Source organism: Astyanax mexicanus, chromosome 1 (assembly GCF_023375975.1).
Source record: "Astyanax mexicanus isolate ESR-SI-001 chromosome 1, AstMex3_surface, whole genome shotgun sequence".
In the NCBI taxonomy this organism is placed as follows: Eukaryota; Metazoa; Chordata; class Actinopteri; order Characiformes; family Acestrorhamphidae; genus Astyanax; species Astyanax mexicanus.
Window position 1 is genome coordinate 58,079,995 of NC_064408.1, and position 17,440 is coordinate 58,097,434.

Sequence of the window (17,440 nt, forward strand, 5' to 3'; positions counted from 1 at the left end):
TGAACATTTTATTAAAATCCAACTTTAATTCTGGTTTATGAACCTTGCAGGGTTATAAGGTTGCTAGTCAAGGTTTATCCATTGATCCAAGTTTATCTCAACAGGTGGATACATTTGTTTGAAATGTGAGAATCATTTGATAGGAATTATAAAAAGGGTATAAGTTGCATTCCAAAGTCTAGGCTGCAGTCGAGGTAGGATGGGTCCTTAGTAGGACTGTCCTTTAAAGGCTCCTCCTCTGTAGTCTGTTGGTCACACATTTGCAACAGTCTAAGGATGCTTGTGATGGCACAGGGGCACAAAACATTTTAAAATGAATGTAGCACCAGAATCTCAGTTTTCCACCACTTTCTGCTGTAGCTGCACCAGATCAGAGAATGAGAAACCAACAAATGGGTGGTCTAATCATTTTTTGTCAGTCCAAAATGTCTTTGAAATCTCTCTTTTATATACATGATCTATAGGCAGCAGGAGAGCAATGTTGTTCATTATTTTTAAAAGGTTGAATTTAGAGCATGTGTATTTTGAGTTTTAAAAAGAAACAGGGCCAACAGAGATGCCTCGGCTCAACCCTACAGATCTTTAGACAGTTCTAAGATTAGCTCAAGTTAGAAAATACATAAAGCTTGAAAACCTGATTCAGCTTACAGTTGCTTATAACAGGTGACAAGTTCCAGGTTTGCTAATAAAGGTCTACAACACAGACCCATTGCTGTGCATAGGGTGCCTAAACTTCTGATGATTGTGTTTTTACTTACCTTTTCATTTTTTATGCTATAAAAGCCAGAGAAATTTATGATTTTTTTTAACATAGCTGATGAAGGCTTGAGGTCAAGCGTATTTATCTGTATCTAAAATCAATTCATAGTTCATTGCATTTCATTTTGACACGTTTTTAAATGCATTGATAAAGCAACGTTTGTATGGACTTTGCAGGTTAAACGACTAAAACACAACTAAAATCAAGTACACATGATTTGTCAGTAAAGAGCCATGCCATTTCCATTAATATTCATGACCCCAGTTCATGCAGCACATTGGTAATATGATTAGTTGTGACATCCAAAGCGTTAGCAGTACTGTAATTTATACAACCCATAGCACACTGGCTAATTAGCCAGATACATGAGAAACCACAGGCATGGAATGTTGATTTCTCTAATATCAGGAATACATTAATGCAGAGTAAGTGCTCTGCTTCACAAACTTTAGATCTAATCAGATGATTATACAGAAAAATAGACTTGGAGCCAAAACCTGCGGTACACACTCCTGACATCAACTTACTTGATCTACGGCTCTAAGAGGGTGCACATTGAGGGGAGCACTGTGGTGGCGGTCCACTGCACTGGGCTTGTGTGATGGAGAGCTGAGAGGTGAAACAGAGGGGGCTATGGCGCCATGCCCTCTCTGTCATGCAGCACCATCCCACTGGGGGAGGCAGAAGACAACTTGACACTGTACACAACCTGTAAATGAAACAAAAGCAGAGCTCAGATGATGCAATGAAAGGGAAAGTGACAGAGTATGGCTAAACAACATATCATTTGTTAATCATTACTGAAATTTTGGCCTTGGCAATACTGATATTGGAAAATGCAAATAAGCTTTATATCATATTGGTTTGGATTGCCTGCTGGGAACATACAGACATGTCTGACCAATAATTAGAGAATTGTTCTCATATGGTTTGTTGTGACACATTTAGGTATGACTGGATTTTCCCTGTGAGAAAACAAACCAAACCAAGGAAAAATCATGTTTATAAACTTAAATCAGACCAGAGATTCAGACCAGAAAAAAAACAACTAGACATAGGCCTGTCGCAATAATATTTTTTTGTGGACAATATATCATCCCAGAAATTATTGCAATACACAATATTTCTGTAATTTTAGGACTATTAAATGCCACTAACATAATGATAACAAAATAGTATAAAAAAAAGGAAGCACAATTTGAATTCATCCTTTATCATAATTAGTTTCTAAATTATATACTTATTTCTTTACCTACTTTAGTCCACACTGTGAATGGAACGATGTGAACAAACATACAAAATAACACAATGGACAATATCACAATTATCAAAAATTATTGATGTCATGTTCATTTATTGTACGATAAATCGATATTGTCCTAAAAAGTATCTATTGATTTTATTCTTCATTTCAGGTTAAAGCTACCATGCTTTGAATATCTTCACTTTGACATCAGGTTTAAAAGAACAGTAACTATGACAGCACAACCTTTTTCACAAATTTTGACAGATATTTATGGCTCCTTTGTTTAGCAATACCCATCAAAATAAACATGAAAAAATATATATTTTCTACAATCTATCAAGAAGCCACTACAATAATTATCTTGATTTTATCTATTTTTTTACATGTGCCAGGACAGAGATCAACTGGCAGTGGCCAGGCAACATTACTCTTTTCAAACTTACTGGAAAAAAAGTATTTGAAAACACGCAACACCCATGTAGACAGTGTAACAAAACCTTAGGTAGAGGAGTAGCAGTAGAAAGTATCACACAGTTTAAGACAATATTAATTATAAAACAAGCACTCAGTACTTAACATTAAGTAAAGTCTATAGCAAGTATCGCTTCACCACTAGGGATGTAACGATTTCTGTATTCATCCCAAACTGTTCTGGTTTATGCTGCCAGACAGTAAACACATGCTAGCTTGTGCAAAAAGACTGATTAAACTAATGTGGAACCATATTTTAAAAGTGTGCCATTAAAACTTTTATCAGTACAGGAACAATACGAATATGGTCATATGCTAATCCTGGGAGCAGATCAGTACTGTTCTTGTTCTACTCAACAAGTTTGACCAAACTGGATGTATTAGGCCACATGTCACTGTTTCCATAATACTGTAATATTTTACCTTGTTATTTATTACAACTAGGCTATTTCCAGTAATGTTATCATATGTCAGGCAGCTGCACACTACACTTGTTTTGGATTTTTTTAACAACACTGTTTTGTTTTAAATAACAGATACTTCTTTTTTTATTACTAAAAAAGTAGATTGCATTCGATTATCCAAAAGATTAATCTCACTTTTTTTACTGGGGCTAACCTTTTTTCAATTGGTGTTAATGTTAGAACTGATTTATTATTATTTTTTCTTTGTTTTGATATCAAAATTGTTATTGAGAATATGAACATTTCTTGTATTGTGACACCCGTAATCCTTTTAGATCAGCACAGGTGTTTTAATCTGGAGGTAATATCTAAATGTTAAATGTAGTCTAAATATAACCAGGTTTTACCGTCATTTGTTCAGTAAACAGACAGATAAACTGTCCAACAAATTTAAAAAAAATGAAATTGAACAAACTCTGACAATTTTTTTGTAACTTATGCAATCTAGCTTTGTAGCTAATGACATGTATATATATATTTTTTTTAAATCAGTCATTCATGAAAATATGTCTTACGCGAGAGCAACATTACACAACATAACACTAGGTGGAAAAAAACTCTTACACAATAGCACATTTAAAATGAATGATGCACTTCTCCTAATAAAAGTGAGATGATGTGTGTACCTTTCTATACAACACTATTTATTATACAGGACAAGGGAGATGGAAGTATTGATTGGCTACATATCAGCATTGGCCAATTTTTTGTTCAAATATGCTATCCGCTGATAATTTAGCGCAAAGCTAAGACCATATGATAACTTTTATTTTGAGTTGCTGAAGAACTGCACAAAATCACAAGGTGGCAAGACATACCTTAAGTGAAGAAATCATTAAAATCTGGTGTGGAAATATGTGCAACACGTAAAACAAGCATGTCTTGCAGGTGAACAAAGTGAAGTCTTTTAAGACGCCTAACCAGATACTCGAGTATAACACTCTACCCAGTGGGTATCAGAGACTGCAGAGCTAACTAAGAGACTAATCACTGATCAGTCTATCTCAACATAATAATACTTGAACAACAAAAGCCCACAACAAAGAACATCACAAAAAAAATCCTCTCTTTACCTCAAAAAGAACACTCTTTAAGCTTGTGGCTACAGCATTAGCTACAGGCTACCACATGAGCTCATAGCTAGTGCATTAGCCTGTGGCTAAAATGTCATGTCCACATACTTCTACTCTAAGCAGATTATGATATTTCTACACTATGAAGCACAACTACTAAACATTTGTAAATTATTTAAATACACCTAGTCTGTAACACATACAACATCTTTACACCCTTATTATTAAGATACATAATGGCATAATATGAACTTCTTGGTAGTTTCTGGAGAAATTCAGAGATATCGTAACTTACACTGATCTATTTCTTTAACTAGAAATCCAGCTTCCCTGGGTGATTTATATGTAGGACATTGGATGAGTGGGTAGATGCAATTAGCAAAATCAAATTAATGCATAAATGGCAAAAGAATGGCATACAGTATAACAGAAACTATAGTAGGCTCTGTAAATAGACACTAGGATATGAAATGTCTACTAAGTCTAATGGTACAACAGTACTTTCCCCATTAACTTCTGGCATCTTAGACAATGCTCATAGAGGTTAAAAGAAGTGAAACTCTTCCAGGATTACCTGAGTAAACACTCATTAAACATTCAAAATGAGAACTTAAACTCCTGTCATAACACAACCATGACAAGAATTCCATCAACACATTTGCTCCCAACATACTGGCAGCTGTTATGCCAGGGTATAAAGCACTACTTGTATGAAGCCAAATAAATTATATGTATTAATTAAGAAATATTCCAATTTACTACAACATTAAATTTGTCTTAATGTGGCACGTTTGCAAGACTTTTCTCATATATATAATTTTTTTCTTAAATTCCCCAAACAATTTACAAAGGTATTCAACAGATCCGATGAAGAAAAGTAGGTGGAAACTGAGAACAGCTCTGATTATTCTACTGAGAGGGCTGCTTTGTTTGTTTTTCATAGTGGCAATCTGGTGTAACCAAGTACGGTCAGTGTAACAGAACAAAGGTCCTAAACAAAGGGTTTAGCACGAGTAAAAAATAGAAACTCTTTGTGTGGTCACTCAGGAGCAGATTCCCTCAAAACGGTCAACCATGAACAAAGCTAGGTTTAAAGCACACATTAAGATATAGAAACATACAAATTAGACTGGACTGTCTGCTGACTACTCCCAATTTGAAGGGGGGGGGGGGGGGGGGGGCAAAGTGGATTAAAATAATGAGTACACACACTTAAAATGTGGTTCTTTGCTTCATACCCATACGCTGGCAAATTAAAGTTTGATCAGAGAATCCCTGTTTTGTTTTTTCAAAAGAAAGTCTGCAATCACCCAAAACACTGCCAAAACATGATTTATGCAGCTTAAACTTAACAATTGGAAAAGTGATCTTTTTTAAGAAACTCTGCACCTTTCTGTACTCCAAAGATTCCTCTGCTCATAATACCTCTCAATTTATTTAGGAGCTAGGCAATATACCAATTCCATTGTATCACGATACATTTTATTGTACAGAAACTATGCATTAATATGCATATCAAGGATCTCATTGTGCTTAAAAAACACTGACCTAATTGTACATTTTATTACAGAAAGTAATAAAAAAAAATCCTGTTAATTTGAATATAATATTAAGATAAATTGTGTATTGTGAATGTCCTTACATTTCCTGAGATAATATTATTTCTATCTTGTCCAGCTCTGTCAGTGCATGCTTAAGTACACCACAGGTGGTGGCTTTTATATTGTTCATACTGATATTGGAATTATATTGCATCGACTAAAACAAAGAAATATATTGTGAAAAAAATATTGGCCATATTGTCTAGCACTAAGATTAAGCAACAGAATTTAACAAGTGGTGCTTAAACAAGTGCATACCAGTGTCCAAAAAAACAAATCTCAACCCTATGATCCCATGAGGAAGCTTGTGTCCTACATCACTTTAAAATTATGCTTTTTTTTCTGCTTTTTTCAGCAATGTCAGCCAAGAAAAAGAAACCTCTATGTGGAGGGATTCATTGATATAAGTGTTATGAACTGAGGTAAAAAGAACCTATTTTTATTGTACATATGTAACAATATCAATACATAAACATTTCTAAAATAAAGAATTTGGGACTAAATCTAAGCATATTTGAATTATGGTAAAATAAAAACATTTATTTTAGTAAAACTGCAATAATAAAATTGTAATAAACTGTAACTGTAATAAAAAGGAGAGTTTAAGTGTATTAACTCAGTTCTTCTAGAGTTCAATAAATACATCAGTTAAGTTAAGTACTGGTCAAATTTGATTATGTCAGATGCCGATTATTTCTGAAGCCACGGTCTGCCGACATCACAAAAAATCATTTTGCATCCCTGGTATCATAGCTCAGCAGATCAAAAGTAATTTTTCAATTATATAAAAACACTGAAGTCCACAAAGTTGTCACTAACTAAGGTAAAAAAATAAGTAATTCTATTCATACCTTTAACCACTTGGAGCCAAAGTTTACTTGCACGCCTTTTCCCATTAAGGAACTATTTAGTCACAACATGAGAAAGTCGACGGGGTGCTGAAATCACAGACACTATCAGCAGTGTGCTGTGGGAGGTGTACTCGGAGAAACTGATGTTTCACTCTTGCTGAGATCGCTACAACATCCTGTACATCTGAACTCCACACTTTACGACACTTTCACTCCCACCTCTACAAATGTGTAAATATGCATCCTGAGGCAAACGGCGCAAGCAGTAGATGCAACATTTGTGATGTCTGTTGCTTCTTTTCCGTCCTACCACAAAATAAAATCAGCAGACATAAAGCAAATGTCCTGAAGGTCCACACTGGCGTGTAAACTTCATGCTCCATGCTCCTTGCAGTTCCTGCAACGATTCTCCAACAATTAACAGGGTTCCTGGATCTACCAGTCAGTCTGTCCGGTCTTGTGGGAAAAGTCCAGTGGCAGTTTTCTGTTTCCCTTTCATTTGCTAGTTCTCTCTCACTTGCGCTCTCTACCCCCACACATTCTCACAGTCTGCTGCACAAGCTTTTTTCCCAGAGAGATGAGAATGTAGGTCAGCTTCTCTGACGACTGGGGAGGCACAGCTGAGCGCCCTTCTCCAGACTGCAGCAGTGAACCGCTCGTACCGAAACCAAGAGGAAGCGAGCCGCTGAATGGCACTGTATTGTGTCATTGGATCATAGCTGTGATCGGAGTTTGGCTATATACGTGTGCTTATGCGCCTTTGTCTGTGAAACAAACATATGAATGAAAACTTTTTAAAAAAGTAACCAATTTAGGTCAGCTAAAAAAAAAGGTCTTTAACTTGAGAATAAGAGCAGAACTAAGGTAGAGCAAAGGCAAACTTCTGTCTAAAGCCAAGCAAAAACAGCAGGAAATGGGGATGGAAGGTAGAGAATGCGTTCTCTTTTCCAAAGCAGTCAGTCCTAATGATAGATTTAATATAAATATACATAGAACAGCAGCTGCCTCCATTTGTCTTTTCCAGACTTGGAATTTTTCTGTATATGCATTACATTGGTGAGCCCACACATGCACAGATGTTTGTTTGGCCTCTCTCTATTAGATATTCAGGATAGATGGCACATGTTTAAACTGCACCCACTGTTCAAACGTCAGTTCCACTGTTCAATGTATGTTGGGGTGTGTTTCAGAAAACCATTTGGGGTTATAAATGCAACAAAATGATAACCAAATCATAGTTCTTGCAAATTTCAGACATAGATATTTAAATATGTCAAATATTAATTCAATTTAATTCAATTTAATTTGATATCTATAGCGCTTTTTACAACAAAATTTGTCACAAAAAAAGCTTTACAGAGAAAAACAGGTCCATGCCTTTTATGAGCAGCACCACAGAGATGCCATTTTTTTTTGGTGACACAGTGGCAAAAAAAAATCCCTTTAAGAGGAAGAAACCTTAGGAGGAACCAAGACTCAGTCAGAGGAAACCATCCTACTCAGGTTGACCCGCTCAGTACAATCAAATAAAAACAACAAATAAACAACAGAATCATATTAATCATGTCTCCAACATTTTCTTTTAAAGAAAGAAAATTCGTCAGCCCATATGGATATGATTACAATATATTTACCCCCTTGCCAGTATACCAACAGACTCTCAATTTCTTTTAAAAATTCATGCAGTTTTAAAATAAAACGGGTGTACTGTAGAAAAACATTCCGGCTTTTACAGTGGAGGTGATTATTATCAGGAGAGCCGGTGACTTGCACACAGGATACAAACTAATTGTTTAGAAATTTAAAAATGTTGTTACTATTTACTGTATTTATGTTTATTTTTAAATGTTAGTAAAACATATATAAAGTCGAATTGCTTGAATATTGCACCGGGAGTGGCATAAAGTTATCCAAAAGCACTGGTGGAGGAGAACATGTCAAGATGCATGAAAACTGATTAAAAACCAGTATTATTCCCCCAAATATTGATTTCTGAATTCCTAAAACTTTATGAATATGAACTCGAAACTAAAGTAATCTCTGATTTTTTTTCAGAGCTGTACACACATGTAGGTTTCAGGAAGTCACAAAAAAACCCAAAACAACAATTAAAATCATTGCCAGTTATCAGTAAAGCTTGATTGCTTTCTTTACATTTGGATTTTCCAGTGTCTGTTCATGGTAGTAATTCACCTCCTTTTTTGTGGTGATAAAGATATAGCACAGAAAAAAGTGACATTCTCTTTACTTAAAATAAAAAATGTATCAGAATGATTCTGGAGTTTCTAACAGTAGATTATTACTGTTACTGGTTTAGTTTTAGTTACAGCTAACTGCCTATTTGTGAGTCTTTACAATAATGGACCCCACTAAACTGGCAGAACTAAAATTTAAAAGGCAAACACTTTGTTTCTCTCATGTGCATTCTTCAGAAAATCAGAGAGCTAATTATTAGCCAGGTAAAGATGACCGAAGGGGACAGGGTGAGCAGAGATGTCCTGAAGTGCATGACTGTAATGGCTGTGTATTACACTTAATGAATGCAAACTATCAGTGCCACCCAGGGAGCTGAGAGGATGATGGAACACAAGGCACTGTTGTTCATGACAATGGGAGTAACACGGAGCTTATAGAAAATAGATATATACATCTTGCTTATTTTGCACATCAAACACTGGAAAGTTTGCACGTTTTCCCATTCACATTCTAAAAATGTATATATTTTTATTCATTTTTTAAATTAGTAACAAACAAAAAAAGAGCTATTAAATATGCAAACTGATGTTTTTTACTATTTTGATTTTACTTGTGATTTATATGCAAGGTAGTCACAATCGTACAATAATACTTTTATGAAACATTTTTGGAAGATTACCAAGCAGCTCCCTTCAGTACAATTCAAAATATTTTAGTTAAGAAAAATTTCAGTTCTTTACATAATTCTTCACATAATTAATTAGAGTTATTTCAAGTTATCATGCAGTGCTAATTCGAACAATAAAACCCACCATGTTAAAACACACAGCAACTGCTCATAAACCATGAGCAGAAACTATGTGACCTGAATGGATTACAGTGTTGTGAAGAGCTTAAAAAAACGTGCTGATCAGAAACAATTAATGGTCAAAAATTCTAAATATAAGTTTTATAATTTTCACAAATGTTTAAAATGTGTATAAATGCCTCTTAAGAGTGATATCAAAGTAATAAGGTGTCATGTTCTATATAAGTCATGTTGCTGTACAGTTTTTTTTCAGTAGGATGTTTTGGTCATCCTACTGAAGTGTTTAAAAACTCCAGCAGCACTGCTGGGTCAAATTCACTCATGCCAGTCTAACACACCACCACCAGTCAGTGTGACCACAGTGCATAAAATAAATAACCACCCAAATAATAGCTGCTCTGTGGTGTTCCCCTGGGGTCCTAAAATTAAAGAAGAGGGTAAAAGGAGAATAATAATAATGTATGCAGAGAATCAGAAGGACTACGGTCTGTAACTTTAGCTTCATAAGATGAAACAAACTAGCTACTATCAGCAAACAAGAACACGAGAGAGAATAAAATTCTATACATTTTAGCTTCAACCACTTTTTGTTGCATACTCACAAAAAAATAACACTTACATCAGTCAACAGACTGGTTTCCAAAATAATTTGGCTTGCTAAAATGTTCCTTTAAACTGGTACTGAATTTTGTGGTGAACAGTTTTATGAATATCATACATCAGCAGGTAGAGCTGTGCATAATTTTGATTTAATCATCATGAAATCCTATGTACAGCACTTGCAGCAAGTTGTCCAGGTCTTCCAGGCCTTATTTTGGCCGTTTCTATTTACTGTTATTTCTTAACTACATTAAGAACTGAGGAAATGATAATCTGAAAATAATTTGCTATCTTCTGAAGGAAGCCAATGGCAAAAACAACACCTGACTGTTTTTGATAGTGAAGCATGCTTGGTAACTGTAAACAATAGATATATTGAATTGTAGGTGACTGAGCAATGAAGCAAATGGAGCATGTGCAATTTGAGTAGAGGGGCAGTAAACACACACCTTTTTCTCCTAAAGGTTTCATTTCATGAATAAATTAAGTATGTTTACAATTAAATTTGAAATCCCTCTGATTTAAAACAATGATTTTCCAAAGCTTTTACAGTGCAAGTGTGGATACACTGTAAAGAAATGAGTAATGACTTATTTCATTTATTTTCTGGACAGTCTTCTTTTGTCAAAATAATTACTTGTACTCTTGTGATTGAAAAATTGTGTTGCAATGTGACATTGTCTTGACATTGTTTTGATTTATATTGTCAAACAATGACCACTCGAAAAAAGGTAATTACTTATTTATTTAATCAGGCACACGTGTATGCATTATCATGTTTCTAATATAGTGGTCACAGGAATAATAGATTTTACCATGGTCTGAATGTCCAGTGCAATCCTTTGTCTTTTCCTGTTTTAGGTTAGGTTTAGGCTTATATTTCAGAGGAAACGTAAAGTTAGATTTTCAATTATATGCAAAAATGAAAGTATAACATGTTCAGTTGTACTGAAGAGAAATTTATTTGACTGATACTGAAGTTAATCAACTAGGAAGCATCTACTGGTAACTCAAAATAAAGTGTACACTTTTGTTGTTCTGTTCATGCATCAGAATTCTATTTGATAGCTAGCTCAATATCTAGTTCAATTAACCCTATACAATATTTTTCTAGAAAAAAACAGCAGTCAGTCACTCAGCACCAGTAATTGTTTTAGAGCAACTGTGTTTTAACTGTGTTTCTGACTGCAGTGTGTGCTGCACGCATGAACATAGGCTATATTGACAAAAGTATTGTATGGAGCATCATAATTGCAGTGAACCCAGTTCAACTGCTCCACAATCCACATCTTTATCCTCCTGAAGATCACACCTGGCATTAGACGTGATTCCAATCTGTTCAGGTTTATCTGCCCCAGAGAGTCCTAATGTATTGGCAATACAGTAAAATACACCAGTAATTAAGTAAGTAAGTAATTTGCACATTTGTGTCAGCAAAGGGTGCAACATAATGTAACAGAATGCATTCATTAGAATGGTTTTCCACCACTACCTATTCCACATACAGAGACACCTCTACACCTCACTCTGTGCTCAGAGAACATCAAACCCTGCCACACAGCCACTTATCTAGCATGCGTACAGCCTTAATCTAAGCATGCATCTGCACACACTTTTTACTGGGTATGACCTTGGGCGTGCAGCCAATCAAATTTGTCAGCAGTCCATTACAAACGCTCTGCCTGCACCCAATTTGAACTGGTTTTAATACTACGGCGTTAGCAGCGCCACATGTCAACCAGCACCTCATAACAGAGCCCCTCGTATTTTCTCTCATCCTTCTAGAAAGTTCGCCTTAAGGCCAAGCTGAGGTGAATATGTTCTGTGCAATAAAGTTACTCAAAATAGGCGGTGAAATCTGCAGCCACGTTACTAAAAACAAACAAATTAAAAGTCTTTTTTTTAGTTTAAAAGATTCCTGGTGTCTAGCTGTGAATCCAGATTAAACTGAATGCTTTCTTATTCTTCTAAGCAGCATTTTTCTCCTCACTAAATATTACTTGTTTTTTTTTTCCTGTGTGAAGGTATGGCAGGCCGTTTTAGCCTAAACTGACACCAGCAATAGCATACAACCAGTAAAATCTCTAATTACTGATCTCTGTAATGCAGTTTTTTCGATAGAGAATCCCATATATCATCTGTGATTTTATTATTAGTAATATCAGATCCACAGATCTATAAAGTCAATCTGACTGGTCACATCACCAGGACCACGTTAATGTAATGACACGTGTGAAAATGTGTCACCATTAACTTAACTTCCTTTAATACATAACATTTTCCAAAAACACTGCATTTACGATTCTTTTCACTGTAACGATATCCGATATTAGATATCAATATGATCATGACTAGTCAATAATTACAGATATATGTAAAAGGTGAAATGTGACATGTCAACATTGCTTTAAGAATATGTCGTGCTGGTACTGTGAATATTCAGACTGACTGGAAATCTGTAGATCCTAAAATTACTACAGGTTAGTACAGATATCATAGCTCACACCTGTAGAAACTGTCATTAAAAAAAACTGTATTTTCTAGATTTTCCCTGGTGTAAAGTAGTGTGACTGTGGGCTACAGGGGTTTGATATATGGGGGCGGTCCTGCTCTCCGTAAACGAAGAGAGAGCGAGAGAGAGTAAATCAGTCCACAGAGCCAACATCCCCACAAGGGTTAAAACACGTCTCCTCGACTTACAGGGGTTTCAGGTGTCACTAAAGGAAGGCTATCCTGTGTGGTATCCGACTCTCTTTCCAGGTCACTCAGTCAAAACAGCGAGGTGACACATACTGGCTGGACTGGAACTGCTGGTTAACCATTTTGGATCCGTGTAACAACATTAATGATGTCAGCTTTCCTGCAAACCGCCAGCAGCCCAGATCCCTCTCCAGTGGACCACAAACATAACTAAGACCACCAGCTCCAGCCCCCCATAACAAAACAAGCAGTTCACTCGTTACGTAACCGCGGGGCTGAGCGGTGAATCTGTTTGTTGTAATGAAGCTCGGTCTCCGCTCGGACTGAGTGATCTAGCGCCACATTAGCTCGGGCTGGCCGTGTGGCGGAGCTCGTATTCGGAGTAGCTCGACCGAGAACGCACCTCTTCTGCACACACATACCACAAACAAAAGCCCCTCGACCCGCAGCTCCCCTACCTGCTCAAACTGCTCCCCTCACACAGCCGACGGTCTGTGAGCCCGAAGGTGGTGGTGAGCTCGCTCCTATTAGCCTGAAAGTGCTGCCAGATGGAGCGATTAGTTATGCATTCAGTCAGATGCAAATGTTTTGACAAGAGCGGAGAGCCCACGAGTTGTGCTGGAAATTGTTTAGTAAAGCGCGGCCGAGCCCACAGAGCTAGCCCGCCGGACTCCGCCGTCAGCCCCGTCCAGCTCGCCCCGCCGCCGCCGCCGCCGGAGCCGTGTTCAGTCCGCTGGCCTGGCCGGCTGCTAGCGAGCAGGGCTGCTGCTGTTAAATCTTCCAGTGGAGGGCTAGCTAACGAGGTTAGCTGGCTAATTCCGAAAGCTATTTTAAATCCACAACGCTGTCCTGTTTTCAGTTCGTGCTGCGGACGTCCTTCGCCAAAATCCCCCAAAACCCGACATTTATCTGAGGCTGGAGTCTTTCTCCGTCCGCTGCCGGAGTTCTGTTGGAGCTGTCACCCAAAGCCGCTCGTTATTTGTGTCTTTAATTCTCGCGTTGGTCTCTCCCCACCGCCATTTTCAACCTCAAGCTACACAAACAAACAGGGAGACTGTTCACGTCACGCAGGAGCTGCACAGAGCGTGCGATCTGTAGATCCCCGCGCGCGGCCGCGGGGGCGGGCACATGGTTTGTAAATCGGACGCCGCGCGCAGGACGGCTTCGTGTTTGCGCTGCTCGCTGAGGCCCCAGGCTGCGCCGTGCACGAGGCCCAGCTTATGAACGGGGCCGAAAGCGCGTTCCCGCGCGAGGGGGGCCGCTTGAGCGTTAACGTGGAAGAAGTTAGCCGAAGCGCTAGCGAAATGGAGGGGGTCTCTTCCTCCTTTACCACCACTAACACCACCAACACCAGCAGAGGAAAACATGTTGCTTTACTTTAAAGACCCTGTGCAGATCATTATGCCCTCCCTTCACAGACACAGTCCTGAGGCTGAAATAGCACTGGTCACTGGTGTTTATCAGTGTGAAACTCCTAATAGTATCGCTATGATCTCCTAAAACTTTCTGCCTACTAAAACACTCAGTTCTCCACTGTAATACCGTCCACCATCTCCCACTGTGAGCGTGTCATGAGACACGATGGGCGTTTCAACACACTCATATCACATTCATTCTCCTGTTCATATACGTTACCAGTGGGCTAGGCCTCCAGTCCTATGGAGCGTCCACATTGTTTATTTAGCTCCGTCCTGCTGCTGAAGGCCTGCAGAGAAACTTAATAAAAAAAAGTTACCAGCTTTGCTTTCTGTACTGAGATGAGGTTCAACAAACACAAACCTTTGAATTGAGTAAAACATCACAAATACACGGTCTAGTTGCCCACATTCCACTATATGGAAGGGGTTCATAACCTTTTCCAATATGAAACCCTTATTTAAAAGTTCAAACAAATCTGAATCAAGAGTTGAGTAGAACAATGAATGTATGATCTGTATAATGTCTGGATAATGTTCTCCACATATTTCCAGCATCCAGCATCACATTTTTATATTCACAAATTGGCACCTGTTACATTAGCTATAGCTCATTCTCTGCACTGTTCTGTTCTATTATTTGTTTGTTATTTGTTTGTACTAAGCGGGTCAACCCGAGTAGAATGGAGTCTTGGTTCCTTTCAAGGTTTCTTCCTCTTAAGTTTTTCCTTGCCACTGTGTCACCATCAAAAATGGCATCTCTGTGGTGCTGCTCATAAGAGGCATGGACCTGTTTAACTGTAAACTGTTTCCCTGTTAAACTGCTTTGTGACAAGCTTTGTTGTAAAAAGCACTATACAAATACAATTGAATTGAATTGAATATTTTGCACAGAAAATGGGAGTTTTTGAGGAAGATTTTCCTTGTCAACAGCCCCTTTATCTTGCTTACTGAGTTATGTTTTATATTTTCGTTTGATCCATCATCTTACTACTTGTTACTACTTATTCTAGCTGCTTTGCGACACGCGTTGTAAAAAGCTCTATACAAATAAATCTGATTTGATTATAACAAAAGTTAAGGACAGTATGGTACGCATTATTTAAGCATGCAAATTAGCTTGTAGCAAGACCCTTATTCAGAACATAATGAATCTATTGTTTTAAATTAACTTTTATAATGATCTGCAACAAACTCAAATTGGTAATACGTTGATATGCCACATTTTCATTTTTGCTTTAATGAAACAAGCATTGAATATCGATATCAAATCAAATTCTGAAGTTGGTAGAGTGGAACAAACAAACTGTAGTAATATTTATCAAGTCTGTATGATAATCATGTTTTTTGCAATGAGAAGAGGTTTATGTTGATCAGGATAAAAAAATGGATAACTTAGTCTGAACTTTTATGAAAATTATAACATGTTCTTTATTTCATACTGTCATGTATTTAGTATTTATTTAGAGTAAAACACAATATTACAGTTTTTATCAGCTTATTGAAATTCTCCCCCACTCATTCATTCATTAGTCATTAATATGTGCACATCTCTGTGTTTCCTTGTCAGTGCTTTATACAGAATCAAGCACAGATCTGTAAATAGTACAGTTGTTTTCAGTTGACCAAGAGATGTTGCTGGGTACATTTTCAGCAGAATGAATGACTGCTCTTTTGTTTCAGTATTAAACACTCTAACATTTGATTATCTTATCAATATACTCACTGTGTATATGGTTACAAGCAAAATGTTCCAGCCAAGTCATAAACTGCCAGACAAATAGTATAAACATTTATTTCATAAACATGCAGTCATCTGACATTGATGCAATGTAAAAGAAATTGACAGCAAATACATTCTGAGATTTACCAACCCATTTTACACAGTTTAGTTTGACAAATTAAACGTGCTGTTAATTCTGGATAAGGAGATATACAAATGACAAAAGATATACAAATGGTGTAGTAGAGTGGACTCATTGTACAAACTGGATCAGGGAATGATTTTTAAGGTTCCTACCCTACTGTTTTTTTCTTATCCCATGTGAGGTAAACTTTGAAGAAATTGGCTAGTGTCAAGGGGTGTGCATAACATATCAGTGGCTCTTTCATAACATATTCCTGCAGGACAGAAACATTATTGGCAACAGGCCAGTGCAATTTGGCTATTTCTTTGCTCTGACATAACAGCTAAACTTGGTTATGAACTGCTGTGCTGAATGTGTTTAAGTAGGAGAATCAACAAACTGCAGGAATCCAACCATGTGGAGTTCCCATCCCTGATGTTCTTGAGGATACACTCAAAGAATAGATTCACTTTTTTATTTTTCCTTCTTTAAAAATGTTAATCTGTTGTGTATTTATTTAACAACAAAGACATTCATTTTGCATAGCCTGGAGAAGCTACACTAACCAGCCATCTTACTCAAATCACCTCCTCTTTTCTACACTCACTGTGCTTTTTTGAGCTCTATTTACCCTCTGGCACTTTATAGCACTATAGTTTTTCAAAGCAGCTGGTATTTGGTTCGTGGATCATTCTCAGCACTGCAGTGACACGTATAAGGTGGTGTGTTAGTGTGTGTTGTGCTGGTACAGGTGAATGAAAAAAGCAGTGCTGCTGGAGTTTTTAAACACCTTAGTACCACAACACTGCCATCAATATTCCAGTGCTCTAACAACTGATATTGCCCCAAAAATATCCAGCCAGAAGCTTCCTGTGGGCACTGATAAAGGGCTAGGAGATAACCACACATGCTGTACAGCAACAGATGAGCTTCTCTCTCTGGCTTTATCTACAAAGTGGAGCAGCTATGTGTCAAATAGAGGTGACAATGAGTGGACACAGTATTTCAAAATTTGAGCAGTACTGCTGTGTCTAAACTATGTGTACCAGAACAACACACACTAACTCACCACCACCAGCATTTCAGTGCCACTGCAGTGCTGAGAACAAACTGCCACCCAAATACTAACTTTTTGGGGGGTCATGTCTATTGAAAAACAGGGAGAAAGGAGAATAATAAAAAATAAATACTCACCTAGAACCCATCAGAAGCATTAAGAAAACAGCGATTATTAAGCTTTGAAAATCAGTTAGCCATTTCCATTTACACCAGCTGTTTGCTAGCATAGCTGCAAACCAGTGTTGTGAGGCTAATAACTAAACTATAGCCACATTTCACACATCCTATCAAACCCAAAGACATACACACTATAACCAAGAATTCAAGGATTCAAGGAGACTTTAATGTC

At 37.3% G+C, this 17,440-nt stretch overlaps 1 protein-coding gene across 1 annotated transcript in view; it reads right to left on the reverse strand.

Moving 5' to 3' along the window:
* The window catches only part of ncoa1 (nuclear receptor coactivator 1), a 62,948-nt gene extending 49,075 nt beyond the window's left edge, over nucleotides 1–13,873 (reverse strand). Inside the window, exons 1-2 of the mRNA XM_022666179.2 lie at nucleotides 13,229–13,873; nucleotides 1,288–1,469 (exon numbers count right to left, since the gene is read on the reverse strand). The gene's annotated coding sequence lies outside the window, so the exon portion shown is untranslated. The remainder of the gene's footprint in view (nucleotides 1–1,287; nucleotides 1,470–13,228) is intronic.
* Nucleotides 13,874–17,440: the final 3,567 nt, after the last annotated feature.